Raw genomic sequence first — 27,931 nt, forward strand, 5'->3', positions numbered from 1 at the left:
AATACTAGTACTACACAGGCATTACTTTTGCAATAACAGATTTAAATTTGCACTGGGTCAACTTAATTGTCCTCAAATAAATATTGTTTTTTATTATGTCAAGGATACAGGAGTGGAAAATATATTAAGCAGTTGAAGGACAAATGTATGTCTATGTTGTTTATGAATACAATGTTCTTCAATAAAAAACGGTATATCTTAATATTCAACCAATGGTAAGTTTCATGAAAGTCCCCTAAATATGCAAGTAAAGACATGACACATCACCAGTTTAAGTGTTTGATAAACCTAAGAATTAATACATGCAGTATTTTATGCGAATTAGTAACAACGAAATACATTAGTATGTGTAATAATTTGTAATTCTTGTAAGAATAATAATTTGTTGAACCTAGGACACGGTAAACAATAATATGAGGCAGATCTTATAATGTTTCATATGTTTGAGAAATGTCTGTAGAAAATGTAGATTTGTTTTTATCTAACCAATTTGCTATACTGTACTACTTCATTGATATGAATTGTCAAGGTGTACTGTATTTCATGTATGTAATCATGAATATATTGAACGTAATACCAATTAAGGATGACTTTAAAAAGAATGTTTAATATATAAAAAGTACATGTGGCATGTGTGTGGTGTGCAAATAAAACCAACCTCGACTGCATTGTATATCATGACAGACGTGGGTACTTATTTCTTTTAGTCTTTCTTTGAAATGTGTTTAATGAAACACTGTTTCCAAAGTAACTGTTGCAGTCAATACATAAACATCATAAAGACTCACTTTAAAGCACTCTTAATAATATTTTCCTGTCTCTAGATATTTTTTTTGAAAATTCTGTGTATTTTGTAAATATAATAAATGATGATTACATTTAGCGTATATGCTAGACAGTCAAATAATTTAGTGTACAGAGTACGTTCTCTTTTTTAAACCTTATTGTTAGACTTTCATTGCATTCATATTTATTAAAAACAGAGTATCCCATCTGTGTTTGGCAGAAGCTTTCAGAATATCTTCAACTTCAACTTCAATCGTCGTTAGACCTCGTTGAATATTATTTTTATTCATGCGTCAATAATAAGTCTTTTGTAGGCAAACTACGAGTCTGGTGTACAAAACTCCGTATCTTGTATTGTGGATTTTTTTTCTAAATAGAAAATTCTTATAAAGAACATTATTTAGCCGAACCGTCAAAAATAACAATATCACCTCTCTAACTTATAACTACCCTTCTTTACCAAAAAAATATGGCAATGAGAATTATTAAATCATTATAAATATCCACTGCAAAATTTTCAATCACATTATTAACAATCGATGAAATCTTTGAAGTTGTCTACTACAATTCCACGTATACACAACCTCTTAAATACATCGCCTCCTCAAACAGATTTTTTCTTCATTTCTTGTTCCAAAAAAGGTAATCGTACGTGATTTGAATTATATGTGTAAGATTACAAACAATTTTACTTATGCAGAATCACACTGATTCTTCAAAAAATTATACACTGTAATCATGTTATTTTTTATGTAACTTTCTCAGTTATTTCTGCCTAGACAATTTGTTTTAGTTTAAAAGGGTAAGTTCATATGACATAATTTTTTTTAATGATTATGCTGAATTAAAAGAACAAATATACCGTCTACATTTACTGATTTACAGAGCTTATGCTATTAAAATTGGGGTCGATTGATTTTATTAAGTCATAAATTCTTACTCTCTTAAGACTCCCACTGATTCCTATAAGAAATATGCCGAAGTGGAAACTATCAAAATAAATTGATCGACGAATTATGGGTTCAATTTGATAGCCAATAGATGATATTTCAAAAGATAGTCGATGTTCAAATAGGTCCGCTTTGGCTGTCTGCACTTTGATCGAGTTATTGTCTCTGTGACACAATTTCCATTTCCATTTTCGATTTTTAATTCTTGTGAAATCCAACTGTTAAACTTGCTTTTGTACCATACATTTACATGCTTATAAAGAAGAATTTCTCTTTGATCTATATTAATGTTCTCCTGTGTCTCATAACTTACATTCCACAGTTAGTGTTCGTATCTGATGTACATCAATGCATTTAGTAAGGTTACGACGGAAGCTCGAAGATCTATATCATACCGTTTCCTTTTCTGTATTGGCACATATGGATTACTTCAAACTAGATTCTATGACAAACTTATATATATTTAGAAAATATAGTTTCAAATTGTCAACTGCCTAAATTGCCTTTCAAAATTCTTGCTCCAAAACGATTTGATTGACCGATTGATACGCTACACCAGTATCACAACTCACAAGTCTTAGTTTCAAGGTATTATATCGTTACAGAATAGTAATCTCATCTTAAATTACATTAATTGTGTACTTTTCCAGACATTGGACGTTTCATTGTGTGAAGATTTGCATGTAAAAGAGGGGCACAATTTACCAGAGGGACAGTCAAACTCATAAAACGAAAATAAACTGACAACGCCATTGTTAAAAATAAAAGAGACAAACAGACAAACAATAGTACACATGACACAACAAAGACAACTGAAAAGTAAGCAACACGAACCCCACCAAAAACTGAGGGTGATCTCAGGTGCTCCGGAAGAGTAAGTAAGGGGATGCACCTTATCTGGGATGTTCGTGTGATTCCCTCAGTTGTTATTGGTAACCTGAATTTGTACTATCCGAATCGATTTAAGTGATTTGAACAGGGGTACCTCGTTACACAATAAGTTTACATTACGTATGTCAAGATAAATTTAAAAATGCCATATCATTTAAAACCCCCTAACTGGGAACATTTGTGTCCAAACTCAAACATAATTCTTATACAAATAAACACGACAAAAACCAAATGACGAATATTAATCTGGCTTGTATCCATGTGACAAATAATTGATAAGAGTCCTGACATTTGTTTTTATATTTTTCCCATTTGTTAAATAAATTCTCAACAGTTGTTTCATGATTTGTTGTATTACATTTGTTCTTTAAGAATCTTTTTTCTCCTTCTAGGGGTCTCGTCATTAAATGGTTAATGTGACTCCGTACCGAAAAAAGATCAGTACATTTATGAAGATTTTTAAAATATAAAGGATTTAAGAAAATAAGTTCACTTCTTTTAGATTGAAATCAAGACATTCATGTATATAAAATATTTTTTTTTAAATTTGAAGTTTCAAATGACTTTAAAAATTTATTTAAAAAGTACCTTCTTTTCATATTTTTAAGTTCAAAGTATAGAAAACCTAAATCCATAAATTGGAAACACAACTCCAGGATACTGATGGATTCAGTCAATAAATATACATGGCAATGGTTTAAACGCAAGAAAATAGAGGTAGCTACTCTTCCGACAAGATTGGAACTTTGAAGTCGTTGATAAAAATCAGGATTAAAAACAATTGGATAGGTATATGAATACACATGCTAATAATTCAAAGACCAAAATATTGAAAATCACTTGTCCTTCCTTTGTGAAAAATCTTTTATTGTCACCGCCGATAAAATCTTAAAACAACATCAATTATGTGTGTACAAAAATATAAGAACTGTTGGATAAATAAATTAGAAATTACATTGACTTGGATACTTAGATTATTATAAGTGTCGTTACAGAAATCGTTATATTGTTTTCTTTTAAATGCTCTTTCTGCTAAGTTACGAGCATCTCTTTTATCAGCAATCAAAGCCGCTGGGTCTATTATGTTGAATACAAAAGAATGGCCAACGAAAACGAAAGTGTTTTGTCTAAAGGGGATAAACAAACAAATATTTTATCTAAATGGCATTATTCATTATCAGATGATTGATAACTTGATTGACCAGAAATATATGTACGTTCGGACGAAGTACTTTTCAAAAATTAATCAGCATTCCAATGGTACCCGATTATGCTTCTCTTCTTGCGACTTACATGTATTCCTTCAATCATACATGTATCAAGTTGATGTCATGCAGGAGCTTCTAAGAAAGAATAAATATGAGTAGTCAATATCATTGAAGGCTGACGCTCTATTGTGAACTTTCCATTTTTATGTAGCAACTTTCGAACAGCGCCTGCATATGGAGTTTATATCTCTCATTTCAAATGTTCAAACGATAATCAAGGGCTAATGTTATTGTCAAATAAAAGAATGCATCTGAAAAGGAAGCTATCAAACGAATAGTTTCAGGTTGGAAGTTGAAATTAACTTTAAAAAAATTTGACAGACGCCAATAGGAGTTAGTTGAATGTAATGGAATATCTGTTTTACAGAAAAGGGTCGTTGTTGTAACAACAATCCCGTCACCCTTTTCCCGAATGTAACCTACCAATTTAGTCACCAGGTCTTAAACGGCACGACGGGTGCCACATATTAATAAGGATCTGCTTACACTTTCTTGGCACCTACGATCTCCCCCCAATTTTGATTGAGGTTGTGTTGCTCAGTCCTTAGTTTTTTATTTTGTTATATTTTCGGCTTATAAGTTTGAAAGTCCCCTTGGTATCTCTCACCTGTCTTTTGCAATTCCGGAGTTTGGTCCGTAATTTTATTATTTCCACGAGGCTTGCTGTTAACAAGGAAATACTTCAACTTAGAGTTCTCAAGATAGACTTTAAGCCATCTCCTTGAGAATTGAAAGTCGCTATCATAATTAGATACTGTCACGGAATATATATGCCATAAATGACCGTGGACTCTAATCTTAATCTTATCATAACCTCTTGTCTTTGATTATCTTATTCCAATGTGCAATGCTTATGTTTAGTTTTATATGGGAAGATCTATTGGCTGCTTTAACGTTTTTCGGCACTGCTGGTAATGATGTTGTTTTGATCTTTTTTTAAATTTTGATTGCACCATTAGTATCGAATCATAGTAATTGCATATCTATATTGGAAAAAGAGGAAGAAAAAACGGCGTTGGTTGTGCAACTGAGTTGTCTTAAAATTGTGTTTATAATTTTTATTCTTAATCAAAATTGCAGAAGAAAATGAATGATCTATCATGTGCGTTATGATGTAGCATAAATTAAAGAACTACTACGAAGGGTAAAATTAAAGACGAATGCAGACCAAATTAATTTTCCACGAAGTATTCTTATTGAGTTCCCAAAAACTCTACGATAACCTTAAATGGATAAAGAATAGTAATTTAAAAACTGATATATGTTTAAACGTGAACATTTATTTGTCAAAAGGTATTGATATATGACAATGACTATGCACACACGATTTAGTATAAAAACAATTTCTCACCTTTAAATATTCAACGTTATAACAACTGCACGTCGGTGTTTTAGTCTCGATTATAAACCAGTATATTCAAATATGTAAGTTAACTAAATTTAATTAGGCTGTAGATTGATGTAGATGTGATAGGTTTATTCATATGCATCATTTGTACATGTTTCAGTAATGTTCTGTAATATCTAATTAAATCGCATTCAATTATGTAGATATGAATCTCACTTATTTTGGGTTTTTTTAAATTTGTCATGAAAAAAGGACAATCTTTTATGTATCTACATACTAAGGTTTTTAACAATGTACATAATATGGTTGGCTTGAAGAAATCCGTATTCTTTTGTTTGTTGTAATCATGCTTACGACATTTGCCCTAAATAAAATTGTATTCATAGTAAAAGTATAACATGTATGCGTAAAGTGCAATGATGTATTTAGTTAGTATAAAAAGAAACAAAATTGTGTCTTAAGGAGGCTCGCGGGTATAAGATTTTCAGAAAAAAAAAAACACTTTTATTTTACATTACTTTAATTAAACACCTTTAGAAGTTGTTACTTTAACATATGGTACAAAAAGCATTCCAAAAAAACAATTCGTGGTGACCCCAGGTGACTTTTAAAATGTCGATATCATTGAAAAAGCTCTAAATTATCTCCCTTTGGTGCAAAAATGCCATTTTTGGCATTAAAATTGACATATCTTTTTTATCTCATCGGTGACCTATCCTTTTTATTGTTGTTTTCGAATAAGCTGTACATAAACTAAATAATTGTAAAATTTAAGCGATTTCTGTAATTTAGTTCTTTTTTTATTTCGATTTTACCGCTATTTCTCCTATTAGTTCAACAGAAAAAAAGGATATTGACAAAAATGTATGCTTCTTTCAAAGGCAGATTGTGAGCGTAAATGAACGGTGACCCCATTTTTATATTTCATTTTTCTATTAAGGATAAGATAAAGCTCATTTAGAGAAAATTAAGTTACGACAACATATTTGCAATATGTAGTTAAAACTACATCTACTTTGATATGTTTGATTTCAATCAATTATATAAGAATATTAGAATTATTTTGTCCATGTGGAATTTAATTTGGATCATTTGTTTGTTAAATTTAAAAAGATGTGTTAAATATACAAAATGTAAGCCATTTAAATAGACCATACTTCTTAACTGTTTTACCGACAATGAAATATATTTTTTTCCACGAAGTGAGGTGATTCGTTTTCTACAAAATGACCGATAAGCCTGATAATAACAAATATGTATAAACTTGAATTCATTTAAGCAAATACAGTAAATACCGATAACAAAATATTGATTTATGCTTTCGTGGAAAATTCTTTTGAAATTAAACCTTTTTGATTTGGTTTAATCTATTTAAAAGTCCATTTATTCAGAGAGTTGGTAAATTATATACAGACGCAAGTTTTACTTCATTTAAGTTTGATGTCATTTTATGAAGGGGTTTCTATGAATCGATTCTTTGTGAATTTCAAATTTCTTTCTTGAGGAATAAATAAAATTTTGATCATATTTGTATAATATAAAAATTAGATCAGTATTTAAACTTAAAATAGATGAAACCTATTTCTAAGTAATTCTTTCTTTGTGATACAAATAAATACTTTCGAAAGTTTATGCAATACAGCATTTAAAAAAAAATCAAAAATAATGCACTACCATATGGCTAGGGATGGGGTAATTGAAAATGTAATGGTAATTAAGTGTAATGCATTACAATTTTCCAGACGCCTTTTTCGTCTACAGTAATTTCTATCACCGCAAAAAAAAATCAAGGAAACTACAGCATCCAACTTCATCCAACCTTTTTTTTAGAAGTGTTGTATCTTATTTTAAAAAAAAACGTTTGTTTTTTTAACTTTTAGGAATCGTTCGTTCGTTCGTTCGTTCATTCTTATGAAATATTAATAATAATTTATGTGGATTGCAAATTAAACACTGGGATTTATTTTGGAATTGTGTACCGACGAAGTAGTTTGTTTCTATGCTATTACCAACCGAGTAGTCAGCGTCACTGACGAGTCTTACGTAGACGAAACGCGCGTCTGGCGTATTAAATTATAATCCTGGTACTTTTGATAACTATTCAAACCACTGGGTCGATGCCAGTGCTGGTGGACGTTTCGTCCCCGAGGGTATCACCAGCCAAGTAGTCAGCACTTCGGTGTTGACATGAATTTCAATTATATGGTCATTTTTTATAAATTTCCTAATACAAAACTTCGATTTTTTTTTAAAAACTAAGGATTTTCTTATCCCAGGAATAGATTACCTAAGACGTATTTGGCACAACTGTTTTGCTGTATAACTATTCTGATCAGAGCGTCACTGATGAGTCTTCTACGAAACGCGCGTCTGGGGTATTTAATTATAATCCTGGTACATTTGATAGCTATTAGTTGGCGTTTGTTTTTATTGCACTTCAGAGTTTCTGTTGTTCCACGTTTGTTTGGTTTGTTACACGGATTTGTTTCAGTTAAATCGATTTATGAGTATTGAACTGCGGAATACTACTATTGCATTTATTTAGACATTTGTACTTAAAAGGACAACAAGACGGGCGCAGCAGGAGAAACTGGATCGTGTTGATGCTTTAAAAAAACCTAAGATCATCCAAGGTTTATTATGGTGGCTTGTGTTGCTCAGTCAGTAGTTTTCTTCGTTGTTTTTTTATAATGTTGTTTGTCTTTTTGTCTTTATCTTTATTTTTTCCCGCGTTGCTAGTCTATTTTCGACGTTAAAGTTTGATTGCACTCTTATTTTATATATTTCGTGGACCGTGCAATTGGGGCCAAAAGTATTATTCGGCACCGCAGTTAGAAAGATAGTGTCATGGGAAACATGTGTACTAAGTTTCAAGACATTCCCATAAGCATAATGATACTAGTTGGCATAAAAATCACATTTAGTAACTAAAATGGTCATATTTCAATATATGAAGGTATATTTGAAACTGAATATTTGGTGTGTTAGATAGTACAGTAAGATAAAAAAAAAAAAAACCTTGAAACTATTCATTTTGTTTTTGTAAACATTAACTTTTGTTCATTTGTATTCAAAATTGATCGTGAAAAATCGGAAAACGCATTATCTTGATCGTGACAGACAAAGCATGACCAGACGGGCACAGGACGTTTGCACTTTTTACATTTGCAAATATCATAATGTTGAAACATTTTGACAGATAGTTTTAATTTGGTTGTAGTATTGTCCCTATACTGCATTAAATCAAGTCAGTATTTGACCCTGCATATGTCTTCCCGATAGAATTTCCTTCACGATCCTATACCAAAGTTTTCACGATCTAAATGCAATACTTGACCATTTGTTAGGTATTCTTTCACGATATTGTTTTCTCGATATACCGATTGACAGCCGTGTTTTATTGGAAATATTTTACCCATCTATAGCTATTTAATGTTGTTGGTGAATACCTTTTTTCCATTTTAATATATATAATTATATATATATATTACAGAGAGGACTATCCAATTTGTGTGGACAATCTATCTGTTAAACGTAATATAACTTAACCAGTCATTTAAAAAAAAACGCAGCACGTGCATTGTATTGTTTTGATTCAAAAAGTGTAATTTATCCCATTTTGCAGACATGTCAAAGCGATGTCAATATTTTTTTTTATATACAATAGTTATCTTGTAGAATAGAAAGTACAGACAATGATTTTAATGTTTAAACTGTACCTACAATCTATTTTTAGAAGTATAAAATGGTGTTATTACCAATAGTTAGAAGGAGAAACTAAACTTCGATTGACTATGATACTAGATTTAGGATTTCAGGTAGGTCCCACTTAAAGTTTATTTGACATTATTATTTGCGTTTGTCACCTTTTTTAGTGCTTTGGTAATCACATATTTATGACGCTTTTTTAATATATTATCTACAAATGACGTTTTTTTTTATTGCGATTTAAATTTATCTTATACATATTAGACAAGATTATATTGCAAATATTGATAAACGAGGACATTTAATTTTTAAAATTATCAATTTTTTCTCACCTCAGCAACATTGTTCCCCCTTCAACAGCATGTGGATATTACTTTCCTAGCTCATGCGATATTGAACAGGTGCTGCCCAGACTTTTGTAAAACGTCAATAGTGACTGGTGAGAAAAATAATAATCTGCAAGTTTGTTTTCAAAGAACTTATCAGATTAAGTCTTTTTTTACGGAAATATCATCAAGATCTTATATAAAATAATCATTGTCTACTACACAAACTATACAGATTGATCTTGAATTATATATTCTAAGTTCTCATACTTTGTATCATTGTATTTACTTTAAATTTTCCTTCTTTTTCTATTTTTACTATCGTGTTCCGAGTTTGGTCGCTCATAAGTCATGCGTTCGTGAGTACAGAACTGCGATTCGAATGCATGAGGGTTCTATGGTGTTGTTTTAATTTAGTATTCTCTCGATGTTACATTTTACTTATTTTGAAAATTATCGGGAATTGATATGAAATTGTGTTTAAGTCCATATTTAGAAATGTACTTTTGGTGTAGCTCAGTATTTATACATCTTGCCATTGAATTATTGTGCTAAGGTCATATTTAATATATTCTTGTCTTTTATTTGTGATCAACTTTTCCATAGAGTGTCTACATGCAAGTTTTGTTTTTCTTTGTTAAAATTAGTTTGTCTTTTATTGTGAATACGAGTATTACACAATGTTGACTGCTGTACACCTTTTTTTTTACCTATTATTTTTTAACAAGTCATCATTGTATGGTTTATTATCATCACTGCAATGTTTCTTATCGAGACCTGAAACGAATACTGAAAAACCTACATTTATTTTGTCTGAAACTTAGTTTATCAATTTTTTTTTATTTACTGGAACGGTTTGAAACAGACATAAGAGTGAGGTCACTATGGAACTGATATGTAACAATTTTAAAACTACTATTTGTAATTATGCATTATACTTTATGTCTGCAAATCAGAAAGTTTTGTTAATGCTGCCACAAGACTTATATGTTACTCAATTCACGACTTTGTTATGCCCCATTCGACGGGTCTTTGTGTCCGTCCATTCGTCTGTCTTTTTTTAGGATACATGTCTTGGTCATAGTAGTAAATGATAAAGTTGTAGTGTCATCAACTTAAATAAATTATGTGGTTTTTCTGAGGATATTGTAAAAGTGTAAAGTAAGTCAAACCAACTTCAAACTACTTACATATACAAGTTCTTTTTTGAAGGATTACTGTGTTTGATTATGATTTAATCCAACGCATCACCGTTTCCACTTATAAATAACCCTTCAAAAGATTTTGGGGTGATTATATGGTACCGTATGTGACACGGTTAAAATGCTGCCAATATCAACCACCGTTTATTTTCAAGCAGTAGTCGAAAGTCACGATATCACAGTAGCATGGGTTCGAATCCCGGCGAGAGAAGAACCAAAAATTTGCGAAAGCAAATTTACAGATCTAACATTGTTGGGTTGATGTTCAGACGAGTTGTATATACATTATGTACACAGCCATGTATCACCATCATTGATGGCGATCCGATGGATACATCTGTTGTAGAGTTGTCACTGACTCAGACGTACTTATAAATATAATTATTTTCTGTGACTGTATATTACATAAATTTGTAGGATCCTTTACTGTAGATAATTTAGCTCATCTGTAACAATAACATCTTCATGCCTTATATATCATGTACTGTAGTACGCCGCTAGATTAAAACTGACGAGGAAAGGTAACACACGGCCAGCGAAAGCTCTTTTATTGAGAGCCCAGGTGGTCGTGTGGTCTAGCGGGACGTCTGCAGTGCAGGCGATTTGGTGTCACGATATCACAGTAGCATGGGTTCGAATCCCGGCGAGGGAAGAACCAAAAATTTGCGAAAGCAAATTTACAGATCTAACATTGTTGGGTTGATGTTTAGACGAGTTATATATATATATATATATTATATATATAATTATTTAAAAGGACTGAATAATAGCCAACGATTAATCTTTTTTTTTTTTTTTTTTTTTTTTTTTGAAATTATAATGTTTTATTTGAATTTTACATTTGTTAGAGATACATGAAGTACCGGTACCTTATCCCGGCCTCGTTAACGTTAGTATATAGCATTTCATTGATAAGTTAGTACTTGTTAGTGCACAATATATATATATAGTAATAATAATAATGACATATATGTAACGGAATAGAAATATGATAACATAATGTATTATAAATTCTAATTTATGAAATTAATTTAATTTTTGCTGCAACCAGATTATGGAATTTTTCATATTTGCTTTCTTTATTTATCAATATTTCGTGATATTGAAAAAATTCTTTTTTGAAAATTTCAAACATATTAATTTGTTTTGTTTTTTGTTCGGATATATTGTATCCTTTGTATACAGTAAAAAGAACAATTGTTATTAAATCATTAATACTGTAATAACTTGTATCGTTTATTTTGTATCCGTACAAAAGTGATTTAATTGATATGATATGATGTCCTATTTTAAGTTTATCAAGTAATAGTTTTATTTGATCCCAAAATGATTTCAGAAATTTGCATGTTAAAAAGTAGTGCTCATAATCTTCGATGACATCACAAATATTACATAGCGGAGTTTTAGTTATTTTCCAAGAGAAAAGTAATTGTTTGGTTGGTAAAATGTAGTGCAGAAATTTCCATCTTAACATTTTGAATTTATTATCTTGTAAATAATAAAAGATATAATTTAGCATTTGTTGTCTTTTGTTTGTGTTGTTTTCCAAGATAAATATGTTGTCCCATTTTTGAAATCCTATTGGTTTTTCATAATATCTATTTAAGAGGGAGATGTAAATGTCTTTAGAGGAAATGTTTTTAAGTGATACCATTTTCCCTTTTTTATCTTTAAATTTATATTCGGAGTCAATGGCAACTTTTGTTTTTATTGATTCTTCTTTAGTTAGCTCTTGTAACCACTGTTTTGGTATTGCTTTCATTAATTTAGAATATTCTGAAAAGCAGTTAGCATGACAGGAAAGTTTATCTAAGATCATGTTTTGATTAAATTTTCCTTTATTATCAATAATGTCATTTAAAAAAAAAGAATTTTACTGTTTATCCAGTTTTTGAAAATGAGACATTTACCGTTTAATTTGATATTTGTATTGCCCCATATAAGCTGCTGTCTAATTTGTTTATATGATAGATGATCTGATTCTTTTTCAGATTTTGAATTTATCCATGATATGATTATTCTTAAGTAAAATTGTGGAATTAGTTCTTTCAGTTTATAGACCAAATTAATATTGTTGAAATTCATTTTAAATATAAGGAATTCTTGTCCAAATTTATCAAAATAAAATTTTGGTAAGACTTTCCAATTGGGTGATAGATCTTCATTATCGATGAGTTTTTTTACCCAACTAATATTTATCGCTTCTAGATATTTATCTATGTTTATCATGTTAAGCCCGCCATCATGGTAAATTTTACTTATTTTATCCCTTTTAACTTTTTCTGATTTATTATTCCATATAAAACTGTATATCAATTTTTTAAATTTTGCTAGGTATTCGTTATCAATTTCGGTTACAGATGCAACGTAAGTAATGTTCGGTAAGATTAATGATTTAACAAGAGTTATCTTACCTAACATAGTTAAATTTCTTTTATTCCAATCTTTAATTATTTTTTCAGATTTTTCGTATTGTCGTTGCAAGTTTAATTTTTTACACTCATTTTTATTAAGTCCAAAGTATATTCCCAAAACTTTTATAGGTTTTTGTGTAAAATTAATGTTTTCAACTTTATCTTTGCAGGACTTTAAATTGCCGAGCCATATTCCTTCTGTTTTATTTCGGTTAAGCTTTAGGCCTGAAAGTGATCCAAAAATTTCTATAATATTCAGAGTTAATGACACTTCTTGTTTTGAATTTAAAAATAAAGTGGTGTAGCTGATCTGTAACAATAACATCTTCATGCCTTATATATCATGTACTGTAGTACGCCGCTAGATTGAAACTGACGAGGAAAGGTAACACACGGCCAGCGAAAGCTCTTTTATTGAGAGCCCAGGTGGTCGTGTGGTCTAGCGGGACGTCTGCAGTGCAGGCGATTTGGTGTCACGATATCACAGTAGCATGGGTTCGAATCCCGGCGAGGGAAGAACCAAAAATTTGCGAAAGCAAATTTACAGATCTAACATTGTTGGGTTGATGTTTAGACGAGTTATATATATATATATATATATATATATATATATATATATATATATATATATATATATATATTATATATATAATTATTTAAAAGGACTGAATAATAGCCAACGATTAATCTTACGGTGTGATGGACCATATGATTATGATACAGTACACTACAAAATAAAATGTCTAACAAGTCAAACAGGGCTCAATATCACCAAAAATAATAATAAAATGAATAAATGTTTAAACATTTCGAATAACAGATATTCCTTATCAGTATGATTATGATGTAATTTGAATCATATAAATCAATTCTGAATAAATCTTGCAATTTATACAATAAAACAGTTAAAACCGAACACAGAAAAATTTAAAAAATGACGATGTTTATATATCATTAACATACGTTCCTGTTACCAATAAGATAAAGACGAAAGTAACCCATTATGCGAGGAATTTACTTAATGTCGGATGTATTTAAAAGAGAGAAAAAATTCTGAACAATATGAATTGATATCTTAACTTGCATTAATTGCTGTTAGTTATTATAGCAATTCACAACAAAGACTGAAAATTAATGCTTTAAATACAAATAGTAATGTGTGTTATGAACTGGTACAACTCTCACATGTTTAAGGTGACGACAGTAAAGATGACAACACCGATTGAGTGGAAATACATTCCCAATAAACAGCACAAACCTATATAAGCTGGTATATTAAACATTCGAAATAAAAATCAGTTCAGTTTGATTATCAAGTCCAAATTCAAAACTTTATTATTTTTTGGTTAAAAACAGCCAAATATTAATAACACAAAACCAATAAGATATCGATAGTTTTTTATCATGTTTTTATTTTTATTTGAAGCTTTTGATTGTGTCTGGATTGTTTTGCGTAGCTATTGCTAAAGTGTGTCCAGATTCCTCACAATGGAGTTTCAGAACCAGAGCCATTTGTAATTCTACACATCCGTCATTGAACTGCCTATATGATGAGACGACTTCAACAAATGTGGAGTTCTGTACCAGAATACCAGATTTCCAACGACCTGGTTAGTGATCATGACCGATATATTTTAACAGCATTGAAATCAAATGTGATATTATAACTTAGCTCAAGGGCGAAGGTCGTAAGTTCAATAATGCTTGTTTTGAAGTGATAACCCTTTGCAATAATCTTCACAAAAATAATTTCAAATGAATTGTTTACTTTTATTAATGCTGTTATTTCAAGGTAATTCTACTTTTATTATAAGCTTTTGGATTTTGATCATTGTTGAAGGTCATACATTAATTAGGTCCCCGCCAAGATAGTTGTGTCGTAGACAATCAAACCACATCTTCTCGTTTTAATAGTATGCTTTTAAGAAAACGGTTAGATGGTATAAGACTATAAACTGCATTTGACAAGTTGAGCTGCTTTTGCAGCAGATTGGCAAACATGGTCATCATATTAAGCGGAATTTATGTGTCAACATATATATGTTATTTTATAAAATTTTATGAAGACTGCAAAAAAATAAGCAGAAACTGCTCATCATTCCGAAGCATCTGGGTTTAACCCTATTCCGGTACCACTTATCTCAACCACCAAAACCGCCAGTTTTTAAGACATTGGTAGTACTCATTTGTTTTGTTTCAAATATTTTCTGTGCCTATCTTTGATTGCCCCAATTGTATCATCTCCACTCTTTTACACGATAAAATATATCATACACTGTCTATGACAGAGTACCTACAGACAATTTAAGATATAGAGTAAATATAAAGTGTCGAAAAAGAAACTTGAATTAATATTTTATAGGCTGAAAAAATGACCATTAAAACACACCTAGTATTTAATCATAAGTTTGAAAGTTTTACCAAATTATCAAAAGAAACGCCGGTCACAATGATAACCCTTTTCAAATGTTTCTATAGTGCCCCTCATATTGATTAATTGGTTGATTCATTGTTTAACGTTACTTTCAGTATTATTGTGCTTTTTCGTGCCGTCAGCTTTCATTGGTTGAGGAAACCGGAGTGATCGGATAAAATCACCGACTTAGCGTAGGAAAACTGACAATTCTTGGCAATTAAGATTACCGTCTATTGCACCTGTCATGTGCGGGAATTGAACTCAAAACCAAAATGTTGGACAGGCTAGTGAAGTATGAACAGTTGTCCGACTACTTATTTAAAAAAAATTGTGAATCAGGCAAATCTCCAAATTCCCTTATACTAGATTTTTTAAAATTTTTATTTTACCAAGTAAAGTGTTAGTAAGTCTTATATTAACAGATTACCATGATCTATATAGTATATTCTCCATCTATACAGGACCTAAAAATAATGTTCACTGTCTATAAAAGCTAAAAAAAGGAATCATTTTAAAGATTTAAAATGCCTAATATAACACAGGTAGAATAAAATACATGTATTAAATCAAGAGGAATAACTCTTAAAGTATTCGAAAGTTTTAAGTTATCAGATTCACACATATATAGCTTTTGTGGATCCTCTTCCACAAAGTATATAAGAAGCCAGCACCTTATCTGTTGGTCTCTTCCAATATGTGTATTCATATTCAACAATTTTGTTCAGTGTACCTATATCCTTTTCTCCGTTTAATTTCATTTGTCTTCTCTTATATAATAATGATGTTCCGGCCCATATCAATACTTGGACCAGACGTGTATGGCAAAAAACATATGCGTATACTCATATGATTCGACAATTCACGTATGGTTGGACCCTATGAGTATTATACTCGTTTGGTTATAAACAGGCTAGACCGTATGAGTATTTACACCATTTAGGTATTTATTGAATAATTTTAACTTCCTTTGCCGGAGCACACAGCTCAATCTTTGAACAAAAAAGGCACACATTACTATGATCTCTTTTATTCTATTGTTAACGTAATGTCTGAGTCTTGGTTGAACTGTTATCTTGCATTCGCTTATAGTCAATCCAAATCACATTTTTACTGCCCACATTCGTCCGTAAAAAAACCCATACATCGACATTTTTTTGGTGTTCTTAGTGTTTAAATTATTATTTCAGAATCTTTTATCATTTGTTTATATTTTCACTAAATTTATGTGTTCTTGATCCTATTCATGTTATCTGACTGGAATTGTAAGTTGGATTATGAGTCTATACGCATGTATTTCGTCTGGAGTAGTGACAATCTAGCAACACTCTTTTAAGAAAATATTCTAACGGCTTTAGTGCCGACCCAGCATCCCGGTAAGATCATCTGACAATAATCCATAATAAGATGTTGAGTATCTTTTAAAAGTTTATTATATATTTTATATAATTTCTATTTATAATATACATTTATGATAAAGTGTTTTCGATCAATGAAAGTGTATAATTTTGGTGTTCCTTACTTGTGAAGAAAGAATGTAACTCACGTTCTTAGTCCTTTTATCTTTTGTTTTGGGCTATTTACAGTTCCAAACAAAGAAGTTCTGTGATTGAGTTACAACTGCCCAAAGCACATTTATTAGGATAAATCATCGAACGTTGAGCTTTGTGTTTTGCAACAAACAAACAAATAATGATAATAAGTTTGCTGTTTACTTGTGTAGAACAATATATATCATTGTGTTATTATTTATAGATTTAGGAATTTCAAATTTATAATTTTTTTTTATAGGCAATGCGAAAGCAATTCTAACGATAGAAGAAAAATAACCCCAAATTCATGACTAGATATATCATGTATATTGAATTAACATTCAAATTTTAGTTAAATTAAGTAGAATTTAATGTGAAGCACTGAAACACAATTGGCTGTGGAATACAAATTGTTATTTGGAAAATTATTGTAAATAAACAAACAGATAATTTACACTAATACAAAAAGCCATGTACTTACAATTAAAATACTGAAATTATTTCTACCATTTGATTGTAACGTTGCGTCACATTAAAATTTCCAAAATTAAAAAGTTAGTCTTTACATCATTAAAACATAAATAAATTGACTAAAAGGAAAGTCATCCGTTAATCATGAACAATGCAATAGCAATGAAACAAATTCTTGAATAAAGTGATTATTTGAGCCGTGAGCACTTTCCAATATTCTAAGTATATGCCATAAAATTACAACCCCTTTCATAAGTAGGAAAGTTAGTGTGTAATTTTCAGGAAGTAATGGATAATTATTTTCACACAAACTTTATGCTCAAATGTATCTTGATTTATTGTATTCAAAAATTGGTTCCATTGTCAGTGTGAATTAAATATTGAGAAACGACTTCATTTTACCTTACTTCAGTCTACTCTTATACTTTGTAGTTTCTGTTTTGAAACAAGAGTAAACTGGATGGACCTATTGCTATAAATAACAATGTATATTGACCAAAGAGTTTGCCGAGCGGTGTTTATTGAAACCCCTGCTTCCACATTCCGAAAACATAGTCCATTGATATTCCCAACAATAGACATTTATTATGTTTTGAATAACATGAACATAAGAAATTACTAATAGTGTTGCTTCAAGACATAATAAAATCTATCGGTGCTTCTAACTACCTCCCTTACTACTATCAAATTACTTGTTATTAACTTTTGTAACAAATATTATGAAAAAATGGTATAATGATTAATTATTTTTGGAGTGTTAAAAATTCTTAAGGGGGCTAAAAATAAAATTTATGTTTTTAATGGTCCTTTTAACTCTGTTGCAAGTTAAGATTTATCTACTCTCTATACAACACTTCCATACAATCTTATCAAGAGAAAGTGTTCATATTTAATTAAATGGTGTTTGAAAAATTTCATTGCGAATCCATTTCATGTCTTTGCTGTAACTCGTAAAAATAGATGTATGAAGATGTGGTACGCATGCCAATAATACAACTCTCCATCCAAGTCACAATTTAAAATAAGTAAACCATTATAGGTCAAAGTACAGTCTTCTACACGGAGCCATGGCTCACACCGAATACCGAGCTATAATGTGCAAAACAATAACTGGTGTTAAATAATTCAAACCGGAAAACCAACGGTGTAATCTATATAAAAACACTTATGAACCACACCAACAAACGAAAACTACTGAAAATCAGATTCATGATTCATTGTGATTTAGGACAGGTGTAAACAATTGCAGCAGGTTTAAACGTTCAAATGGTACCAAAACTTCGTCTTTATCTAAAACAATAGTGTAACTTATAATTTCCCTCCCTTTTCATGAATGTGACCTGCCGAATTCGACTAGTTACCGGGTATGTAATAACATACGCAACATGACGGAAATATGGAGCATGATCTGCTTACCCTTCCAGAGCAACCTAAGATCACGGCCCGATTTTGGTGGGGTCCGTTCTTTTTTTTTTTTTATCTAATAATCAATGTTAACAAATATATGATTTAAGGTAATTATACACCTCGGGTAACGAACTGTTTGGATAAGAAACCTCTCTTTTTTTGTTTATTCAGCAATGAGTAATACTTCGATTTTTTTTCAAAAGCTGTTACTTGTCATCATCTTATTTTATATGATTTCCATATATGATAATATGTTCATAAGATTGGTCGAACAAGCTTTTGGTAGCGATTTTTTGAAGTGATTTATTATAAACGATGTGGGCGTTTCTACGTTTAAAAATATTCATATGCCAAGCAAATTCAATGAACAAACACATACGTGTGATAGACGTAACGAACGGGGAAAACGCATTCTTTATCTGTGATTTTAACAATATTTTAGGATTAAACAACTTTTGAAAGCCATTTATTGGTGTATAAACTGGACTGGTATTTCTTCTAAAAAAGTTTGTAAATCTGTTGAAGATCCATTGACATTGTGTTGATAAATGTAATATTTACGTATATATATTATCAATGATAACGTTACAATGTATTCACTTAAAAAAAATCTACTGCAGCTATGTAATTAATAACTCAATGACGTTAAATTAAACTTTCAAATGATACATAATATTCCTATTTTACAGAAGATCAATCTATATTTAATTCGTTTTATTCATGTTATTAATCGACATTAACTAATCGGATAACTAATAAGTATTATGTTCTTGTTCGTCAACGCAAACGAACATAAAATATCTATAAATAAAAAACCAAACACTATTTGGGATATCAGCTCGCCTGGACAGTACAGTTAAGCATGTTTATTCATTTTATTTACAATATATGAATATTTGTCTGCAGGCCCGTAGCCGCTGCTTCAACATATCATTTCCCAATTATACACAATCTACAAAAGAAATATCTGTGTTACCAATCTTTTCAAGCATGTATAATCTTTAAAAAACATTCACATCAATCATAAGTGTAAATAAATCAATTTACAATATTGACAAAATAACAAGTGGGTGGATGGGTGGGGTCAAATGACCTGACTGAACTGTCCGAAATGCAAGCGTCAAATGACACATAATTACACACAGATTTACCGTTACAATTCTTCCCGCTTATATTACCTCGTGAAATACTCATTTCTCTAGAGTATACATTAAACCGGTATATCTAGTTATGTGAAAAATGTCACAACAAATACACATGTTCTTTATAACATTGATAAATACATTTATGTTCTTGTTATTCAACTCAAACGAACATAAAATATTTATAAATAAAAAACCAAACACTATTTGGGATATCAGCTCGCATGGACAGTACAGATAAGCATCGAAAGAAAACAAAGAAAGGGAACAGATACTAGTTATATTTCAGCAATTAAATATATCTATAAGACTTGCTCGTTTTGAGAATCACTAGTCTTAATTTCACACGTTAAGATAGTCGGTAAGACAAATTCGTTACATAGTGTGCTAGTGACGTAATACGATATATATGGGGTCAGTAAATTCCATATGGGGATTCGAGCTTCGCTCTCACCCCATATGGAATTTACTGACCCCATATATACCGTATTAGGTCACTAGCACACTATGTAACTAATAATGTTCTAACATAGCCAGTGGACAAGTATTTTTTCCAGTTTTTGAAATAAACTACCTCATGACCTTCCCTGTAAACATCAGTTTTGCTCTGTTCTAAAAATAGCTTAACATGAGTAATAAAAAAAGGTTACATTTAATCTTATCAAATTAGCTAATTCAGAAAATCGTAAAAATCCTGCACAACTTAATAAGCACATGCATGCAATGCGTACATCTTTCAGATTATTACAATTTTGACCATATAAATGAACATTTTTTGATAAAATGTTAGCTGTAATAGGTTCCGTTTTGTTAATTTTGTGTCCAATTTTACTGTATGACCGTTCACGAACAGAAGTAACCAAGTCGGAATTGCAAGAGTTCGGAAAACCGGCCAACTTGTGTGCCCAAGAAATCGCATATACAGCCTCGTCTATTTTACTTGTAGAGATGAATGTTTCTGATAAATGGATCAAATATAATGCAATATCTACAGTAGAAGCTGGTAATGAAAATCATTCTGAAAATTATCAAACCTGTCTATTGTGTAAGGACCCAATAAATCATTCATAAATTAAAAAATCTCATGTGATACACCCCAGTCCTCGTAATCAACCATTTTACTGATATAATCAGCTTGAGAGTTTTGAGATCTAGGAATCAATTGAATGTCAATGGAAATGCATTTTTGAATACAGACAGAAAATATTGAAAAAGCTAAAATTTGTAGTTTCTCATTCATACTACCAGCTTTTACAATTTTAACACAGTTCTGATTATCTGTGTACCATTTTAGCGTTTTGCCTTCAAAAACATTTTTGAAAGATATCAAGGCTAGCTCTAGAGCCTTCAACTCCCTCCATGTCGAACTTTCTTGAGCTTCAGAAAAATCCCACGTTTCATGATTTTTTTTTGTCAAGTTCTACTGAATATGCACCTTCCCCTTTACCACTGGTGTCAGAGTAAATTACAACATGTGCCTTGAGTAATGACCCAACAACTTAATGTTTAAACTAGTTATGTTTCTAACCAAACATGCAATTCTTATAAGACTTTGTACGGACATGGAAATAACAGCCATTTGTCCCATTCTATTCTACATTCTATTGCCATATAACAAAATTTTGTCATAATTCTAGCTACATTGCCAATGAATGGAGCCATGGAAATAATTCTACCTACAACCTGAGCTAAGGTCGTAGCAGTTATATTAGGAAATCTTACAATAACTGATACAAGTGATACACGCAAATCATTTACACGTCTATCTTGGATAACAAGACTAAATTCGCTAGCATTCCAAACAATACCAAGCCATTCTAAGGACTGTACATGGGGTAACATTGACTTTCCTTCGTTTATAAGAAAACCAGCGTCTTCTAAAGATTTCTTAACAAAATTTGAATCTTCTAAACACTTAGATTCATCTGTACACATACCAAAACCTTCATCAAGGTACAATACAATATCTATACCGTTTTCACGCCAATATTTTACCATAGGTCTCAGACATTTTGTAAATATGTATGGGCCCGTACATATACCAAATACTAAAACTGTAAAACAATCAAATCTATTGTTCCATCTGAAACCTAAAAAGGTTTGTTGCTGCGGAAAAATGTCCAAATTAAAATATCCAGAACTTAAATCGAATTTATACATGTACGAATCTTTCTGAAAATACTGAACTGCTATCTTCCAATCTCCAATTTTTAAGTCAAGAATAAGCCGTTTTATGCCAGATTTTTGAATCGCTACGCTTAAGGGATTGACAACATGAGGTTGAAATGGTACTTCAACAACACAACCTGTAGAAACTAACAAATGACAAATGATTCATTCAGCCTTGCCGTTTGTTTTTCTTAAAAACATTGTTACCGGCGGGTCAATACATGGAATGACATAACCGTTACTTATTGTGTCAATTACAAAGGAATTTGCTCCAATACTTCCCAAAATTTTTCATGCTTGGCTAACCTTCCTTTTACACCCGTAAATGACATGAAATTATGACAAATTTCTTCAAAATAATGAATTTGAGTTAAGAAATTATCTAATTCATACTGTGACCCATATTCACATTCAAAACAATCTATATCAGTAAAATTATACTTATCATTTACATTTCTGGGTGCATCTGCAGATTAACTTGTGGTTGGCAACTCCAGACGATCCAACACTTACGGATCCAGATTTGAGGGAGCAATTTGTTCTCCAATGCCCGAACTGCTTACAAAAGAAGCACATTTCCCACTGGCACAGCTCACGCCGTGTGACGCTGTTACGAAAGGGCTGCCTCTGAAACTGTTGATTGTAGGTAGGATTAGCATAGGTTTCGGCTGGTGGCAATCTGGGTTTGTTGAAATACGGAGCGGGACGTCCTTTTGTCCTGTCTATCATCGTGCGCATGGCTCGACTCTCCGCCTGGCGAATTTTCTTCTCATCTTCACTGTCAGAACAATATCATTAGACTCATACTCACGGACGGTTGACCATCCTGCCGGTGAAGAATCAGCAATCCGTATTAGCTAATAACGGCCTTTAACTTTATCAAGCAAATCCAGAACAACACGAATACTCTCTGCCTCTATTGACGATATTAACTTGTAGAGCTTGAACTTGAGATCATCTACAATTTCTTCGTTAAACTTAAATTGAATTCGGTTTCCTTCATGCTTGAATATGTTAGAGACTTCCTCTTTTATTCTTGGACATTGTGTCTTGTTCACGTACCAAATTGGATTCAAGGCTATCCATTTTCCCGTCCATGTACAACTTGAATAGAGAGAACGTGTCATGTAAGTCCCTATCAGAAGATGTTCTGGTTGCACCATGACTGCTTTTATAAGGTAACGAGTCGTCTTGTAGAAGTAGACTTTCTTCTGTATGTTCGGCAATATTGAAGAGAAATGATCAGACTTAACTGTCCGAAATGCAAGCGTCGAATGACACATAATTACACACAGATTTACCGTTACAATTCTTCCCGCATATATTAGCTCGTGAAATACTCATTACTCTAGAGTATACCTTAAATCGGTATATCTAGTCATGTGACAAATGTCCCATCAAATACACGTGTTCTTTATAACATTAATAAATACATTTGGCATTATTTTGATAATTTATTTTTATAAAATTCGCGATCAGGCTGAGGAACGCATAAAATTTGCAATGTATTGAACAGATACAACTAAGTGCATGCAAAAGATGATGAGTCATCCCGAAATGACATCGGAATCTAAACATGATAATTTTGAATTTTGAAATTTAAGAATAGAATAAAATTAGAAAAGTCGGTAATTTTTTTTTTGGGGGGGGGGGATGATTCATATACACATAGGATAAAGTATTGCAACACCAAATTGAAATTCAAATTAAAAAAACACGATATAAGTTTTTGTTATATAATTTGTTGAAATAGAACTAGTTAAACATTATTTAAATATCACCTGAGTATAATCAATAAATATCGACTCGATAAGTTCTTATCTGCACATGCAGCTACTGAACTCGTAAACAATAAAACAGATGTTTTTATCCTCATTGTTTTCAACACTTTAAATAACCAAATTTATAAAGTTATAAGATTGACACCTTGTAATTGGTCATCCACAACTCATAACTGCAGCAAGATGGCAGATAATCAGCATGAAAGAAGCAGGTATGTCGCTGTGACAATTGCACGTATTGTTGGTCATCACCATTCCACTATAAGTCGTTTTGAAATAAAAACCAGGCAACACAAAATGTTAAAGACCTTCCGAGATCAAGAAGACCCCCTATAACATCTGCTGTGGAAAATCAAGCATAATGAAGGTTGGTCAGAGGAAAACCCATTGCAAACAATACAATCCTAAAAAGAGAGTGATGACCAAACAGGAGCCTTTAAATAAGAACTGTTCGAGATCGGCTCATCGCTACCGGTTATCGTGCGACAAGACCATTTCAGGGACCTTTGCCTACGAACAGACAAACAGTTGCCCGTATCCAATATAGTGCAGAGCTCACCAAGGTTTGAAATAAGCATCGTGGAGGAAGATACATTGTAACAATGGAATTGGGATTATCTTCCTTGCCCCGATCGTAGCCCGAATTTGAACCAAATCGAGCATATATGGGACACTATTGGGCGTAATGTGCACAGAAGGACACCCCAGTTCAAACACGTCATGAAATTAACGATACCCTTCGTCAGGAATGGTTGCTGGTACCTAAGTAACAAATTAGTCGACTTATGGCAGGAATCTGAAGACGTTAAGATGCGGTTATCCGTTTGAATGGAGGCTCACAAAGTACTAATTCTTTGGCGTATAACGATCAGCCATGATGTGAACAATCATCTAAAGATTGATTTTGAAATGTCTGACATTGTTAATTTCGACTACAGTAAAAGTTGTAAAATGCATTTTTTAGTACAAAAAACACTTTATTTTGCTATAAAATTTTTTGTTAGATAAAGCATTTGTTTTACATACCTTTTTTGTTCTTATTAATGCAAATGTTATCATTAACTACGTTTCAATATTATTTTACAAATATTTTATCATATTCCATTCAAAATAAGAGGCTGATTTTTCAAGTTTCAAAATTTCAAGATGTTGCAATATTTTTTTCCATGTGTATATATAGTAACAGAACAGTTTGTTAACAATGTTCGACGTACATGACTCAATACAATTTGAGGGACAGACTTGCCTTCTGTTCCGTGTTTTATGCCTTTGTACTGTTTCTAGTACTTCAAGATGAAGAAAAAACTCTTTAAAGTGTTCTTTGAATAAAGTTTTGTAGAGTAACCGGAGGGACTTGATACATTGCATTACAAAAGTTGGTTGGTTCTTGTTCTCTAAATCCAATTTTAAGTTTCTTTGTTGAAATTTTCTGTATAACTATATTTAATGCAGGAAAAAAAAAGTTTCAGCTAGTCGTTAATTAGAATTGATCGACAAATTATTACATCGATTAACAGGTATCCTTTCCCAATCCTTTTGAACTAGTGCATTAAATGCATGATATAATTGGTTCAAACCTTCTCAGATATTAATTCTTATTATAGGCTACAGATTTATCATCCGAGGTAACATAGATGGAATTGAGTGTGAGAAGAATAGATTTCAACCTATCAAATTCTGGACTAATGGTAGTAGCGATTGTATCTTTGAAAAAACGCACTGTAATGAACCAGGGCAAATAATTCATGATGAGGGGGATTCTACATCAGACAGAACATGCAAATGTGATTACACCAGAGGGTTTGCTTTTGTATCACACCAACAAAAGGACTGCTTCTGTAATCCTTCTCATGAGGATTGTTCCTGTTTCCTGAAACCATGCAGCAAGTTTCAAGTCATGACACCTGGTGAGTATTCATTATTCCTTTTTATTTTTTTTAAATTGTGATATCGAAGAAATCGTTAACCTTTACTCTTAAACGAGGAGACCTCATTGTTTGTGTCGCTTCTCTTCCTTACACAATAAATTAATCGTCATGCCTCTGTGTCATATAGGTACCATGCATAGTCGCATTTGTCATCCATTCTTTTTATCATTCAGTTTGGTTTATTTTGGGAGAAAAACGAGAAAAAAAACGTCCGGGTATTGTCTCCGTCATCAGACCGACTTTAAAGTTATAAACAAGACTTTAAACTTTTGAACATAATTTTCATAATTACTTGGGAACAGGACGATTATTTTCGCGTTATTCTGCATGTATACTATGATTTTACTCCTATAATATATAGAGACTTTATATGATATAGCAGTGATCGCCGCGGCGAAGAAACTTGGAATTGATAGTTAATAGCAAATACACTTTATTCATAATATACGTACATGTTTTAGCATATTTACCTGATGATATCGGGATATAGGTATTTAGTCTGATCTTAACATGTACTTGTGATTTGTTTTAAACCGGTATTGATAAAAATAAACAAACAAATGTCGAAATGTTCCGGACTTAATTAAATCTGTATTTGGGTAAGATGATGCAAGCATACGATTTTTCTTGCGTCTTACACTTAGAGAAGCAAATCATTTTTAACTATTTTATTAAAATATTGTGTTAAAACGTTAATTATGAGCTATGCAAGTCAAGTGGCTCGAGCATTTTTCTGAGGAAGTTTTTAAAAAATTTCAAAGAAATATTTTTTACAATGGGTTAGCTTTCATTAGTCTTCGCTATCCTATAGATTAACAACTTTTGGTTATATTTATAATTAAGAATCTTCATTGAAGGTGGAGCACGAATGCACAGTTAATTAATTATATTGATGTGCTATTTGTATGCAAGAGTGACATTCCTTTGTATTATGTGCCGATTCGAAAAAAGTTATGCGAGAATTGTCTCCCTTTAATAGGTTCATTATTTTATTATTAAGTATAGGTGTCTGATATAATTTTGGATTACAAAATGTATCAATTCAATATATTTCAGTTTTTGTTATTGGTGTATCATAAACATTGATGTACGAAAATAATTTCATATGATTACATATCAATATAAGGAACCTTTCATCATTTTTGAAAAAAAACTATAAATGAAAGTCGAATTATTTATCTCACCTTCATGATAGATTGATTGGGAATTTAACCAGAGTTATCTAATATAAATCACAGAGAGGGAATATCAAGCAATTACTAATTGTAGCTAATTTAACGTTACAACAGTTTTCCACCAAAAACGAAAGGTTACTTTATACAAATATGAGGACTTTGTAAGTTAAATCTACAAATTTTATTAGATATTATGAATTTTTATTACAATAGATTAATATGCTACATGTTTGTTCATAGTAAACAGAAACGCCAAAATCATGGAATTTAACAGAGAAAAAAATAAAAAATAACAGACTTTGGAAAAAAGGGAGAGGGTTTTAAATTATTGTCCTGTCTCAAAGTACCTACGCATTTTGATACCTTTTCTGAAATTTTCCAGACCTAAAATCTTTTACAAAATTCATTCTACAACAGTTTACATACATTCAACAAAGGCCTTTTATAGCTGACTCTTCGGTATGGGCTTTGCTCATTGTTGAAGGCCGTACGGTGACCTATAGTTGTTAATGTATGTGTCATTTTGGTCTCTTGTGGACAGCTGTCTCATTGGAAATCATACCACATCTTCTTTTTTATATCTAGATGCCCGCAATTTCGCGGTTGTTTTCTAGTTTCAATAACAAGAAGATGTGGAATGATTGCCAGTGAGACACTTTCCTCCAGAAACCTAGAGACGTAGAGGTTATCAACTGTAGGTCACTGTTCGGCTGACACTTAACCAAATAAAGAATAAAATTGTATATTACTTATTCAATAGAAGACACGTCTATAATGTTTATTGTTTACTAGATTACAATTGCATTGATGCCAGTGATTGGACTGGTATTTTCAAGTGTCCTGTGATTACGAAAACAATGTAAGTTGAAGTATATCAGGGTAGCTTTCTGAATTTCGTCCTTGATGTTTTTTTTAAAGCGTTGGTCCTAACAATGTTGAGTTCGTAAATTAATGTATTTAACATAAAGGTGATTAAAAAGAATTGCCAGAATGTTAAAGGTCACAATTTCTTGAATGTTT

At 31.4% G+C, this 27,931-nt stretch overlaps 2 long non-coding RNA genes across 2 annotated transcripts in view; both read left to right on the top strand.

Annotated features, from left to right (window-relative positions):
• The window catches only part of LOC143042408 (uncharacterized), a 111,461-nt gene that overhangs the window by 25,460 nt on the left and 58,070 nt on the right, over positions 1–27,931 (top strand). The window lies entirely within an intron of this gene.
• Positions 5,277–27,782, top strand: LOC143043467 (uncharacterized). The gene is made up of 5 exons (XR_012968411.1): positions 5,277–5,320; positions 8,980–9,061; positions 14,320–14,503; positions 25,413–25,715; positions 27,704–27,782. It is a non-coding gene; the product is annotated as an uncharacterized LOC143043467 (long non-coding RNA).

Source organism: Mytilus galloprovincialis, chromosome 8 (assembly GCF_965363235.1).
Source record: "Mytilus galloprovincialis chromosome 8, xbMytGall1.hap1.1, whole genome shotgun sequence".
Lineage (NCBI taxonomy): Eukaryota > Metazoa > Mollusca > Bivalvia > Mytilida > Mytilidae > Mytilus > Mytilus galloprovincialis.